General features: G+C 43.5%; 1 protein-coding gene across 5 annotated transcripts in view; it reads left to right on the top strand.

Moving 5' to 3' along the window:
* The window catches only part of LOC111866769 (protein Wnt-5b), a 440,161-nt gene that overhangs the window by 19,338 nt on the left and 405,416 nt on the right, over nucleotides 1-15,407 (top strand). Inside the window, exons 1-2 of one of the 5 annotated variants that reach the window (XM_033752394.1) lie at nucleotides 12,387-12,460; nucleotides 12,949-13,431. The exons of 3 other annotated variants lie outside the window; for them this stretch is intronic. The gene's annotated coding sequence lies outside the window, so the exon portion shown is untranslated. Of the gene's footprint in view, nucleotides 1-12,375; nucleotides 13,432-15,407 lie in introns of those variants that run through there. One more of the 5 variants, XM_023856013.2, reaches the window with a different exon arrangement.

Raw genomic sequence — 15,407 nt, 5'->3', positions numbered from 1 at the left:
AGGGCGCAACGCCCCGCTGTCAGCCAAGTCGTGCTTGGGCCAGAGATGGCATGCGGCATGTCCAAAGTTCAAAACCGCTCCAGTCTCTGGAATCCCGGTTGTGAGGCTCATATACTTGTACCTCTAGTCTTCTCTTCTTTATCCTTCTGTATTCTTCTCTCTTCTTCTGTCCTCTTTTGGTCAATTCTTTCCCCGAGGTAGACTTTGGTCGAACCGTATGGAGATCAGCTCCTTGAAGGGTTCTCTTTTTGCGTCTCCGATGTAACTGCCCGTTTCTGTATCCGTTGCCTAGCAGACGTCTTCAATATTTCCTCTGTTGTGATTATGGAGACTTTCGTTACTAAGAAACCGAAGTTCTGTTTTTCACCATGTTACATGGGGCTTTCTGGCTCCATATCTTAATGCTTTGAGCAACCCATCGCAATATATTGCCACAGTGTAGTACGTGTGGTGCCTCCATCTTCAGGATATAATACGGATGACGAGCGGAACGTTCCTTTGACAAGTTTATGAGCACCTACTCACCGAGCAGGCGTACGAGTAGCCCTCTAGACTCGAAAAGCGGAAGTTCAAACGCAGGCCAAGACACCAGCTCATGTTGGGATAGTATCTCGATTAGGACGTAACCGTTTCTTCCAAATCAACAATTACCCTATCATTCTACGCTATATAACCTAGATGGTGACAGCGTCCTGAAGTAACCCACGAAAAAGGAACCACCCACATAACGTGCGGTAACATAGGAGATCCGAACTAAGGTAAACAGTGTTCCAGCTTTGACTGATGCCTTGCTGTTGCACACGACCCTTGTGTCTAAGATTCTGCACGGGGAATCACCGGATCACGTGGAGATATAGAAACCGCTTCAAGTTTTGATGGACCACTAATGGCGGAAGATTAATGGCATCAATTTTAATGTGAGTTATGGATGTGTCTGCAGAGAAGATGGAGTGACCGATAAGGAAATTCTTTCTGTCTCNCCCCTTCACCTTCTCTGTAAAAGTTTCGCGCAGGTGTTGAACATTCTAGAGTAACGCTGAAGCAACAACACCGATAACAACATCTAGCAAAACAACCATTGCTCGCGAAATGGCTCTGGTTTATTGCATATGAAGTGAATTATTGTTGTACTGGGGGACACAACCGGTAGCTCTTTTGCTACTGGTCTTTGACTGCCAGGTTTTTTAAAAGTTTTAAAGCGCAGTGGTTACTCTATGTACCACCTGATTTAATATTAAAATGCTATTTTGTACACATAGCGTAATTATGTTCTTTATGTGATTCTCAGAGATTAAATAAACTGAAGTCGTCCCTTTGTTTAATTAATTAAGCACTATGCCATGTAGACATACGGGGGAGTCGAAGTATAGCTCCACCATTCTTGGCCTCGGTAGTAGATGGAGGTGAGTAGTCAGCTTCACGCTCCGGCCGCTTTACCGCAGTGGAAGTCTACCCCTGTGTGGAGAGTATGAAAATCTTTCCATAGCAACAAATGAAGCCGGGCCCTCCAGTCCCTAGCCTGTCGCTATACCGACTGAGCCATCTCAACTCCATGATCCTCAGAGCAAATAGCTACTGGTTCCATAAACACCATCAACCGATTGCAGCAGCAGCGTGACTCCTGTCAGCAGGGAATTGTAACACATCATGTAGAGGTCCCCGCGTTGAGGCGGGTTGGAATACCTCCACCGCTGTCCAACAAGTCACAGAAGGCGAAAGAAAGGGAATCCGGTGCCTGGGGGTGTAACTGGGCCACCCTCTCACTGGAGAACATAAATATAGAGACTTGGCCCTCCAGGGTGGGTGTTGGGTGCAAGGCTGACGACCTTGCTCTGTAAAACAGTTACTGTTGCTTAATCTAGAGAAGTGAAAGCCGGATTCACCCTGGCAGAATCTTGTGAGGAAGGCTATGGCTCAAACAGGGCTGTTTTTCTATTGATGACCATTACGAAAATCATTGCTTCGTCCGTACGACCAGCCTACTCAATCAATGTTTCCGTGATTTTCCTCAGTCCTGGAGAAAATGGTGATTTGGTTCCCATATTCTGAGTCGATCGCATGCTCCTACTGCAAAACTCATAGTGCTAATATCAAAATTTCGCCTTAATATAGCTCAAATTTTAGATCAGAATTTCAGTGTACAACATTAATGTCAAAATTCCGATCGAGTGAAGTAAAGAATTTCCTCAACTTGTCGCTCTGCTCACGACAATCTTCACGTTCAATTGTTTCACCTATTCAGGCTCCCAGCGCTTTACATTCTCTCCAACCCACCTTTACCAGAAGGACGAACGGGCGCTGCCTGGGAACCTTCAGAGACACTGCCATTTTGTTCCCCTCCTTCTCCTTCTCTTCCCTCTCCCCCTCTCTGTGTTTCTACGAGTTCTGCTTGATAGATATACACCTCCAAGCAATATTCAACAAATGCAGACGAACATTAAGATGGAAGAAAAGTTGCGTGAGGAATTTGTGGAGCTGGGTGCGTTGGATGTTCAGATTAGGTTTTCTTGGAGGTGACGTCGCCAGGTTTGTAGGTAGGTAAAATTGTTTCGAAGAATACTGCTACTTCCATCTTTTGTCCTGAAGTTGGAAGCACCGTGATTCTTCAAAGATTAGTTTCTATCTACCAGACTACAAGGCTTTGCATCCCAGAAGACTACCGCCTTTGACAATAGCTGGTAATAGGGAAAAGACTCGATCCTGGTGTCTCCGGGTTACATATGCAGAATTATTACTAATGGCTCTTAGTTTACTTTTGCAAACTTCTCTGTCCCCTCTTCCTACTGGACCGGATGGGGTAGAAGCCCCAACTCGGAACATAAACGTATATATACGCAGAAACTTGACCTACATTTTTGACCCTGAAGTCAGAGGCGGCATATACCTCCGAATGTCCAACAGTACTGCCTGCTTATGAATGACTAAACTGAGGAAGGACATGAAAATTATGTGTGCTAATATCCTCTTAAGTGAGAGAGAACAGCCATGAAATAACTACACGGAGTTTGAGTTGAATTCCTCGCGGTGGAGAGAGATGGACTTTTCGGAGAAATATTTCGCTTGCATCTTCAGGTTCGACGAGTAAGCCAGCAGATTAGGGCTGCTTAGTTTGTCGCATGCTTCTGCTAGTTCCTTGCTTGGTTTACTCATCGTACCGGAAGACTCTCTGGTGCCCACACAGCCTCTTATCCAACGGATACCGAGGACTCTTTCCCCTCGAGTGCGTCAAGCTGACCATTCGCGTCCAACTAGTGTCGAGATCAGGAATACGTGGATCTATATATCCACTCCATGATGTTGTGCTTAGTTAGTTAAAGAAGGGAACAACTTTACGTATATCCTTTTTATTTTGTTTCTTGGGGCGAGGTGACACTGAGTCCACTTGGTACGTCGGCCACTAATTGAACTATTGTACCAGCCCCGGATGATAGCTGAATGTGGAGCAATTGGTGGAATGGGGAATGTAAGGGGAAACTGAAGTACTCGGAGAAAACCTGCACCAGTGCCATTTTGTGCACCACATATCCCACATGACTTGACCTGGGACTGAACCCGGGCCGCCGCAGTGGGAAACCGGCGACTAACCGCCTGAGCTTTGTCACAGCCACTACCATTACTGTTCGATCCTAGAGGGTCATATGTTGCTCCGAAAAGCCGGTCTCCCTCCAGCTGCACGACGTTACAACCCAGAAATCCCTTCCTGAAGCAGATGCTTAATCATGAGTTTACTATGTCACGTTGCAGTGCTCCCACAACGTGACGTGGAGCGAACTGTACCACGTTCATGTTTTCTCCAAATGAGCCCTTTTCTCGCCCACAGTAAGTTGTATTTGTCTAATTCTGGGCTGTAAACAAGACATCAGCAGAAACTGGACGAAAATGCTCTTGGCGTATTGCATTAATAATTCAAGGCTGACCGCTCTTTCTTTTGTTTCATGCGGAGGGCGCGGTTTTCACAGTGAGGGAGGCCATAAAAATGCAATCTGAAAACGTAACTCGGTGCTGAAAAGGGAAGGGTGACGTTTGGATGGGAATCTTTAGCAGAGCTGACAGAATGTGGCGTTCTGATTGGCTGACGGCAATATCAAGACAAATTGCACAGCTTAGAGAAAAAGAAAAGTTTTCAGTTGATGTCGGTGGTAGTGGCTTTCATTGTTAGCTCGTTCCGTTGCTAAGCAACCAGTGTAACATTCTCTTTTGTCCCTCATCTATCTATGGCTTTACACCCTTTTGGACCTTGGCCGCTTTTCAGTTTCGTAATCTTATGCGCAGTCGGTAGGACTCCTTGGACGGGGATCAGCCCCTCACAGAGCCGCTACCTACACACAGAACAACACAAATAAAGAATAAACGCACACAGACATCCATACCTCGAGTGGGATTCGAACCAATGATCCCAGTGTTCGAACGGGCGAAGACGGTTCGTGCCTTAGACCACGCGGCCACTGTGATCGGCTCAGTGTAACATGTACTTAATTAAAATCCACGTCATGATCACGTGGGGCATATTGGAGGTGTAGCTCCATGCATTCTTAGCCTCTGTATTACATGGAGCTGAGTTATGTTCGTGCCTCGGCCGCTTTACCTCCGAAGATAAAGCACCCCGTAACCGTTTCATGGGAGGCTGGGTGGGCCTCAGAATCTGTCTGCACCTGAGGAGAAGGGGAAGTCTCTTAGTTCTTGCCTCCTCGGCCGTTCAACCCGTAACAATCTTGTACACAGTTGCACCCAAAACAAGAACTGAACTCAGAATTACTGGGGCTTCAGACTGTTCTAGAAGCTAGAAAACTGGGTCTGTTTCTCTCCTCAAGTGAGGACGAAAACTCAAGTAATTTTAAGTATAACCCACCATCTTCAGAAATCCTCTAGAGCAGGCATGTCCAACGCGTCGATCGTGACCTACAGGTCGATCACGGGACGATTTAGATCGATCTCATTGGCCTATAAGGAAATTATACGTGAAAAGCATGTAAATTAACTTGTAATATAATATGATTATATTCAGATTTTGAAGGGAAAATACGAGTACGTGTAAAGTAGTCTGTACTTTCAATTATGTTGCTTTTACAACAAACATCATGTGTCGTGTTAAGCACAATAGACCACTGTAGGTCGCGGTGCAAAGGTCGAGGAGGCCTACCCCTCTTACATTCATACAATTCATTCATGTGTCGTGTTATTTTTACCGATATTTTTGCTTAAAGCGAGGTACGGCGATAGGAGAGGGTGGTAGATCACTGGCAGTTTTGACACTAAAAAGTCGATCACAACCTGTTTGAAGTTGGGCATGCCTGCTCTAGAGGAACTGAAATAATTAATCCTTCTTCTGTTATCGGTTGTTTGAGGATTGAAGTGGATGGGGCATTGCTTAGAATGGAATAAATAAGGGCGAAGAAGAATATTTTGTAAAGAAAACCAGAAGGTGTATTGAAAGTGGAAAGGCCTAAAGTGAGACGAATAGAAGATGCAGAAAAATATTTACGACAGCTGAAATTGAAGAGATGAAAGTAAGAGAAAAATAATACAGCAGAATCGGCGCCTGCCGTAAAGAAAGCCCAGGTTTTTACAGGACCGTGGAGCCAGGGATTAAGTAAGCAGGTAACTAAGTAGGAGTTGCACAGAATGTAGTAGCTTATGAGAGGATTGAAGCCATTTGTTAGAATGTAAATTACTAATCTTATACTTACTTAGTACTTATGGAGCTGAGCCCTTCTTGAGGAGAAGCCAAATCTGCAGCTACTCAAGAATTTTCCAGCATTTTATGGAACCCGAAGGTTCATTGCCGTGTTCGCAAGAGCACTCCACTGGTCCCTATCCTGAGCCAGATCAATCCAATCCATCCCATCTCAACCTATCCCTCTGAGATCCATTTTAATATTGTCAACCCACCTACGCCTTGGTCTTCCCAGTGGTCTCTTTCCTTCTGGATTTCCCACCAATATCCTATATGCATTCCTTTTCTCACCCATTCGTGCTACATGCCCTACCCACCTCATCTTCCTTGACTTGATCATTCTAATTATACTTGGAGAAGAGTACAAGTTATGAAGCTCCTCATTGTGCAGTTTTCTCCAACCTCCTGTCATTTCGTCCCTCTTCGGTCCAAATATTCTCAACACTCTCAGTCTATGTTCCTCCCTTAAAATTACTAGTCTTATAATGTTGAAAGTGCAAGAGGAATCTAGTAATTTTTCTCAGTATTAACTTCCCCTGTTTTCTCCCGTATCCCTTTCAGTTCTTACATATTATTAAATGATACGTCGAAGCATACGTTTAACGACATCTCCCATGAATAACACTCACAAGTAACACAAAATCGTTCCTTTGTGCCTTGTACTAAACTTTACATAACCGCATCAAAGTATTGTCAGTTCTCCAGATTGTGCACGATTCACAGAAAGAAAAGACTGCTCTCTCGTTCGTGATCTGCTACATAACTTATTGTCGCATATCGGGCGTATATCGCGACGAATAACTTCTCGATGTATTCGGTGTAGCGAATTTTATTTCTCACTCGCTCTTACAATCACCCAAATTACAATCTGACGATTACTGCTATCTGCAGTATCACAATTAGTACACTGAAAAATGCCACAATACAACTGACTAGTTGCTGGCTAACTCGGCGGTAGCTCCAGGACTCGCTGACGGTCTCAGTACAACTGACTGTGAATAGCCTTCGCTGCTCCTTATGTAACCTCGATCGGACAATACGGCCACGTAATAGGCACCCTTGTTGCCTGGCGCTGTGTTGCTATGTAACGCTTGCGGAGGTAACCGCTGTTACTACCGTAACGTCGCCGCTGTTGACTCGCGTTGCCTAGCGACCGCGATATCCCTCGGTGACGTCACCGCGGAGGGGAGTGGCGGGGCGGGAACTCGCCTATTACCGTAATAACGCGAGCGTTACGTTACCGCCACATACCGCTGGGGAGGTAGGGGTCAACATGTCACAGTATGTTCACATAACATGTTAATGCTCCATAGTTCATTACTATGTTAACCGGAAATTGTATAATTTCAGAGCTCTCATTTCACCGTTATATGAATTTTTACATACAGTAAACTTTCGGTAATCCGGATTAATTGGTGGGAGAGGTCAACTGGATTAACCGATAATCCGTATTAATGAAGTAAAATATTATCCTAGAAGCAAAAAATAGAAAATAAATAAATGGAAAATTTAATAATACAGCTAGTGCTGATGAAAATAAATAAAAAGTATAACTGTACAGTATTTATTTAAAAACTATAAAAACACATGAAGCTGAAATCCAGGGTCTTCTTCATCCAGCTCAAGCCAATCTTGGGTATTTTCTTGTGTGGTTTCAGTCCCTCCAGCCGTCCTCACCACAGTCTGAAAGTCCCCTGCTCTAGCCCCTCTTGCTCACAAATCCCATGTGTCTTTCGAAGTATGTAGTCATCTGTGAACAGAAATTTCATTTTTCATGTTTAACTGTAACCAGAGTAGCGAGGGTTTACTCTGCCTGTATAGGAGGACATATCGATGAGGCAACGGCTATGCAAGAAAAAGATTCCTTGGAACGAAGTGGGTGAAAGAAAGAGAGAGTCTGAAATTCCTTTCGCTTACAGAGGAATTACCGGGACTCGAACTCTGGCCCAGTTAGTAAAGACCCGCTAAACTAGAGCGTGGGATCCTGTGTGTATTTACAGCTCCGCAGAAGCAATCGATATCAAATGATTTAACATTACATTATGCTCCTTGTGTCGAGGGAACAAGTTTCTTAATGCGGACTGACACAGCAGCTGGATCTTTTGTTTCATCCCGTGTTTATACGGCTGTAACATCGATATGAGTGTAGTTTGAAAACGTCGATCGCGATATGAAAGTAACAAAATGACCGCGTCATCATAATTTCAGAGCATCATTAGTCATCCTGAGGTCGCGGTACCTTGCCAAAATAAACAGCAATAAATTTAATGGATGTCGTCGTAATCATTCGCGGATTGAAACAGAGTTAGTCTTGTTGTAAGTAATGATTCATGGCGAATGGAATGACTTGATCACGATTGGAACAGAACCCTCTGACATAAGTACAAATTGGCGAACATAATTTCCTGACAGTTTGTGGCTTGCTCGCTATTGCGGTTCGGTTATCCCGGTTTTGGAGGTGCAAGAAAATCTTACAGGCACACGTTATAAAATCTCTTGATATCTCGAGACAGAAAAGGCTTGAAACTTTTTCGTAACTGATCTAACTCCATGGAGTTGAGTCCTTTCTGAGAAGTCAACAATTGCTCAGCTACTCAAGAGTTTCCCAATATTTTATAGTTCCCGAAGGTTCATTGCCGTGATCACAAGAGCCCGCCACTGGTATCTATCCAAAGCAGATGAATCTAGTCTGCTCTATCCCATCCTATTTCTGTAAGATCAATTTCAATATTATCCTCGCAAGTACGTCTTGGCTCTATTACCAAATTCCCGTATGCATTCATCTTCTCCCCAATGCCTGCTACATGCCCTTCCCATCGCATCCTCCTTGATGATAATTATAATTATACTTGGCGAAGCGTACAAATTATGAAGCTCCTCTTTATGCTGTTTTCTCCAAACTGTTCCCTCCTAACTAGGAAGTTGATAGAAGTATCGTATATATATGTAAGATTAAATAAAGCCTCTTTTGTTACGCTAAACCTCCGTTATCTCACATGTACCTGTCGACCTGTGGCGTTAAGGGACCTACCAAATTATTACCCGAGCGGACCGCCACTGGTACGTGCATGACAGTTTGAATACCACAGCCTTGGGTGGCAACAGAGAGCCGGTCAGATATACAAATATGTGGTGTATACTCGTACTAAGATGCATGTTTCTCATCACTGCGTTGAATCTCAGTGGGTCCATCAGAACACCGCGAGATATCCTTACGCCAGTCCGACTGCTCAAGGAAGTGTATTAATAGATTCGCTGTTGGTTACAGAACGGGGGTTCATTTCTTGTTTAGCGAATTTAGTTTCAGGACAGACAGTGTAGCCCCGAGCTTGGGTTACATATGAGGTGTTACAGGAAGACTCTGGAAGCCTGTACAGGTCTCTGACCTTGCGTGGTACAGATTCACCAATCTTGATCGTGTGTGGAAGTTCAGCTGATTTACCTGGGATATAACAGCTTGTTGAATCTAAACGTCCCTGGAAACACGTTGTAGCGGACAAGACTGTTAAGAGCAATGTCTTATGGGACGTGACATAAAGTCTCCCGAAGTGTCGGAGAAACGTACTGCTTACATCTTCAGTGTCAAAGAATAAGTCAATTAAACATCGAGCCACGACTTGTTCCAATCAAGTTTCCACCCTGTCAAAGTCAACGTCACATTGCGACTGACGGTCAGTCTATCAGGAAGTCTTGGTGTCGAGCCCCAACTGGGGCTCATAACCAGATATTTATTACTGTTTGACATTTATGATCTTGTTTTTGTGGGGCGCCCTCTCCGACGAGAGGACGAATGTGTCTTAAATACATACTGCTGGTCCTTGCCAGCGCAGTCTTTCTCGGGTCCGAATCCCTTGGGACTCGCGACCATATTTTACTGTCTCACATTTGAGACTTCCCTTTTCGTCGCCACCTACGACTCGCAGGGTCACGGTGGAGGTATTCGACCCCGCCTCCACACGGGGTTTTGAACCTGTTCCAATTGTCCTGGTATTAACATCTCGGCACGGACTACATAGAAAACACATCGTTTCCAACAGTAACTCTATTGTTACGCGGGTATTCATTGTTGCGGGAACGTGTTTACAGAACCGTTGTCCAAAAACGGTCTTTGTTTACAGAGTCACCGCTTAGCAAAGGGTCTATACGCCTCTATATTCACTACTGTGAACCTCAGACCATACACAATTTGAGACACTATCCCTGGATTGTCCTAGAGGGAGTTAGCCTCAGTCAGGACAACCGGTCCCTGGGACGAGATTTGAACCTGGTACCTACTAAATACCAAGGAATAATGTTATCCTCAAGTTTCATCAAAATGTCATATGATTCTGGAGATATCGGCTGGGGACTGTTGTTGCCTTCCGGCATCAAATGTAGCCTCTCTCTGCCACGTTCGAGACATCTACACTGACAAAGGCACCGCCCTCGTGGGAGAGACAACTTATGTAGATAAGGGGAATATTGTCCTCGGCTTACTACAAGGGTAGTATCGCCTCTAGAAAATTCCTTTCATCTTCACAAAGCGTAAACAATAACAAAGCCTCACGAATCAAAGGACCAAGAGAAGTCAGTTTCGTAGCCATGACATCGAGAAGAGACGGTCTAAACAGCGTCTGTTTTGAAATGAACCCCAGACTTTATTTCGGTTGCACGATGTTCCAAGTATCTCACATTACCAAACTCTCTTACTTCCTGGAATGAGATGCGCTTGCCGAAAGGGAGGTCAATGACTGAAACCGATCTCTACCTCTTAGCAGTCTCTTCCTGCAAGAATCTTGTGGTTTATCGTATAGCTCTATTCGTATTCCTGAGGGGTTCTTAGAAAACTGTCAGTCACACCAGACATCTGCCTGGCCTCTTTTTACTATTTTTGGAAAAATATCCAAATATAATTCCATGGAAGTAAGTCCTTCCTGAGAAACTAAGAGTCCCTTAGCCACTCAAGCCTGCCACTGGCTACTATCTGGAGTCAGATGCATTAAAATTCATTTTAATATTATCCTTCGCCAACCCTTAAGTCTTCCTTTTTGTCTCTTTCCTTCATGGGGTTCCTGCCAAAACCTTACATAGATCCCTGTCTCGTTGTCTCGTACGTAATCATGCTCTGCCTATCTCCTTGACTTGAGCGTTCTAATAAAATACTTAGTGAGGAGTGTAAGTTATGAAGCGTCTCTTTACAGTTTTATGTACCTGACGCCGTCTGTGTTAAAATATAGAAACTTAGAACTTTAGGGTGATCCGTAAAAAAATATTCTTCGACGGCTTAGGCGGAGGTTTGTAAGGAAAAGTTCTGACCCCACCTCCTGGAAATAATTCTGCTGTGCCCCTGGAAGACACTGAAAAGATTTCGTTAACCTTTGCTGAAGATGGCTTTTTACGAGACAAGACGCCATGAATTTCGCTTCTCGTTAATTCAATGGCTCTGTTAGTGACAGGTGCTATATATCGCCGAATGATAGGCTGAGAGTGAATGATGAATTGAAAAGGATATGGAAGGAAGCGGTCGTGGCCAGATTTAAGATATTATCCCAGTAATTTCTCTAAATAAGTTGAGTAACACCATGAAAAGTTGATAGTATAACCGATCCCCTATATAAGTTTTGAACCAGCGACCTCCAGAATACATAAAAGTACTAACTACTGATGAAGGATTACTCGTAAGTCACCATTAAGTTCCACGAGAATGCACACGGCATCTCTTTCCAGAACACAGCAAATCCAAGGAGTTGTCTGAACTAAGTGCACGCGTGTAATCAGGAAGTTTTCAAGGCTCTGTCGAAAGGGTCGCGCCATAGCTCAAGCGGTTAGTCGCTGGCTTCCCACCGCGGCGGCCTGGGTTCGATTCCGGGTCTGGTCAAGTGGGACTTGTGGTGGACAAAGTGGCGCTGGGGGAGGTTTTCTCCGAGTACTTCGGTTTCCCCTGCCAATCTTCATTCCACCAATTGCTCCACAATCACCCTCACCTATCATCTGGGGCTGGTACAATAAGCCAGAAGTGGCAGCAGTACAAAGGACTTAGTCCCACCCCACTAGCAATAAAAAAATACTCAGTCGAAAGTAAGGAAAGAGTCAATACTCCACGACAAGTAGTTCTCGAGCAATGAACGAACGAAATTCTTTATGGGGGTTCGAATTTTTTTCGGACAAAGTTAAAAAGAAAGTGGTGGTTCAAAATGTCTGAAATCTCCTCATCGAAGTCCTGTACTGTCATCTCGAATTTGGGCGAACAGCGCAACGTTGTGAAAAGTGTGATTAAGAAGCAAAGCCAAGCAATTCTTTGCACATAAAGACGCTAATAGCGGCGTTAAATAACCCACGAAAGGAGCAGACGGCGTCATATCCTATAAGACACAATTCTCTATAGCGCAAGCGCCAAATCTCTTACTGTAAAACTGTTTCGTGCCGACTATCAGTTCTGAAAAGCCGGCTGAAGATTCCGAGAATGGCCAACAGCCATAGAGCAGTGGTTTTCAACCTCTGTGAGTCCGCTGCCCGGTAAATTCTTTTTTCATAAGACGAGGGCCCGCTGCCGCCCCGCGGCCCGACGGTTGAGAAACACTGCAATAGAGCGGCCGAGATTGCAAACGATTCTATCCCACGGTGTATACCCGTGACGCTAAGGAAAGCTATCACCGGCTGTGCATCCCCACCATGCCAGCCCCACCAATCGCTGCTTACAACAAGCCAGTATGGCGCGTTTATATGGTGGAGTGATTGCCTGTATTATTTCATTGTAAATTTCGATTGAATGTGAACTTAATATTGAGGCTGTTGATTCAGAATGTGGTTATTAGTGTTTAAAAAGAGATTATATTTCACTCGAATAGTTAAGATCGACACTGATGGTGGCCGTAACACTCGATGATACAAGAAAATCGTTCTAACCTCTAAATCCACCGCATGGTTGAAATAATTTCATTGATGTAATTGACTTAAACTAACTATTAAGGTACAGACAGCCAGTTGGTAGTCAGCGTCGCGACTCTTAGTTTCATACATTATTTTAATTGCAAACTAAACTCGTGCTACTGAACTTCCCGGGGACAAAACGTAGAGGATATAATTACTGTGTAAAAAGTGGCATGGCATGACTGAGGAATAAGCCGACAGAAAGGTAATAAATTGCACAGACAGAACACACGTAAGGAATATACGAGTAGGAAAGTATTTAGGTGGAATTAAAGAGAGTCAAATGAAAAATAAGGTTGGGAAAATCATAAATTATTGATACTTCCGTTCCCCAAAATATATCAACTATTGTGTTGTCTTTCTAGAAAGACCGTTGAATGCTCACGAAATATTCGTTGTTGCTTTTCAATTTATTTCACGTTACACGCAATAAATATAATGGAAGACACTGGATTAGCATAACACCACGATTGTATGCAGTATCGCCACGGTGTAACAAACTTATAGTGGTTAATTTTTAAGCACGATCAACTTGGGAGATATTTTATCCGTACATTAGAAGGACGATGTTCCTTCATAGTGCAACCCGCGGCTAGGTACCCTATATTCAGTGCTTGCCCCCCAGTGATTTAAAGTTGGGCAACAGTGAACCAAAGAATGAACTGTCATATGATTTAACGGGAAATGTGCAAGCCTCAACATGAAACGTAAGTCTGGTCAAGAAAACAGAAGCTCAGTGGGAAGAATTGTTCAGGACAGTTTTGGTGGTAATAGTAATGATAATAATTTCTATATCTACGCCATATTTCAACGGGAATCAACCTCTGTGCACCATGGAACTTAATCAGGTAAGGGCCAACTCTAGCAATTTACTGATAATAGCAAAACTATGTTCTGTGTACACTGTAACTAGATGGAAAAACAGAGATTTGAGTCGAAATGGGTTACTAAGTTAATCTTTCTAGTACTTTATTTTGATATCACCATATAAGGCAGGGTCTAATGTAAGAATATTGCCATTTGTGAATTCCATTCGCTATGTTTAATTTATTTTAAGGCTCCTGTTTGAATAAGGAAGACTTCCCTGATCAGTGGAAGGAGTCTATTATTGTACAAATTCACAAGAAGGGTGATAAAAGTGATTGCAGTAATTATCGAAGGATATCACTGCTATCAACTTCATACAAAATTTTATTCAATATTATTCTCTCAAGGTTAAGTCCATATATAGATGAAATTATTGGGGATAATCACTGTGGGTTTCAACGTAACATCAATTACTGATCAAATCTTTTGCATTCGTCAGATACTGGAGAAAAAATGGGAGTACGATGAGACAGTACATCAGCTATTCATAGACTTCAAGAAAGCCTATGATTCAGTTAGGGGGGGAAGTAGTGTACAATATTCTGATAGAGTTTGGGATAGTCATGAAACTAGTCAGGCTGATTAAAATGTGATTAAACGAAACGTGTAATAAAGTCCGTGTAGGTAAATATTTGTCTGATAAATTTCCTATCCAGAATGGTCTAAAACAAGAAGATGCTTTATCGCCTCTCTTTTCAACTTTGCATTAGAATATGGCATTAGGAATGTCCAGGAAGACCAGGTGGGACTGAAATTAAACGGGACACATCAGCTGTTTGCCTATGCCGATGATGTGAATTTACTGGGTGATAATGTAGATACCATAAAAAAAAAAGAAAAAACTTTAATTGACGCTAGTAAGGAGGTTGGTCTAGAAGTAAACACAGAGAAAACTAAGTATATTTTGCAGGGCGAAATCATGACGTAAAAATAGGTAACAGACGTTCTGAAAATATGGCACAATTCAGATATTTGGGAATGACGATAACAAATCAAAACCTGATTCAGGAGGAAATTAAGAGGAGATTGAACTCGGGTAATGCTTGCTGCCATTCAGTCCAGAACCTTTTGTCTTTTAGTCTGCTGTCCAAAAACATAACAGTTAGAATGTACAAAACTGTAATTTTGCCTGTGATTCTGTATGGGTGTGAAACTTGGTCTCTGACATTAAGGGAGGAACATAGACTGAGGGTGTTTGAGAACAGGGTGTTGAGGAGAATATTTGGACCAAAGAGAGATGAAGTGACAGGAGGTTGGACAAAACTGCATAATGAGGATCTTCATAACTTGTACTCTTCTCAAAGTATAATTAGAATGATCAAGTCAAGGAAGATGAATTGGGCAGGGCATGTAGCACGAATGGGGGAGACGAAGAATGCATGTAGGATATTGGTGGGAAAGCCAGAAGGAAAGAGACCACTATGGAGAACAAGACGTAGGTGGGTGGACTATTAAAATGGATCTTAGAGAGATAGGATGGGATGGTATGGGCTGGATTGATCTGGCTCAGGATAGGAACAGTGGAGGGCTCTTGTGAACACCGTAATGAACATTTGGGTTCCATAAAATGTTGGGAAGTTTTGGAGTAGCTGCACAACTGGCGGATTCTCAAGAAGGGCTCAGTTTCATGTACTTATTACTTCAGGATGCAGGTGGGATAGCTTATTCGGTATAGTGAGTGGCTGCGAGCTGGACGATCAGGGTTCGATTCCAATCAGAGGAAAGATTTTTCTCTTCACAGTGTCCACACCGGCTTTGGTGGCCAATCTGCCTCGTATCCACTGGCTAATGGGCTTACTTTCCCCGGGTGTAAAGCACCAGAGGTGTGAAGCTAACCACACCCTTCCAGCTAGTGCCGAGGTTAAGAATGCTGGAGCTATACCTCCGCTCCACCTTACCTCTTCATGGCGTAGTGTTTAATTTAACAAGCGTATAGACAACTTTACCTATATCATTT

The sequence above is a fragment of the Cryptotermes secundus genome, unplaced genomic scaffold (assembly GCF_002891405.2).
Source record: "Cryptotermes secundus unplaced genomic scaffold, Csec_1.0 scaffold367, whole genome shotgun sequence".
NCBI lineage: Eukaryota > Metazoa > Arthropoda > Insecta > Blattodea > Kalotermitidae > Cryptotermes > Cryptotermes secundus.
Note: the sequence above shows the minus strand (reverse complement) of the source record. Positions and strands in the feature narration are given on the sequence as shown.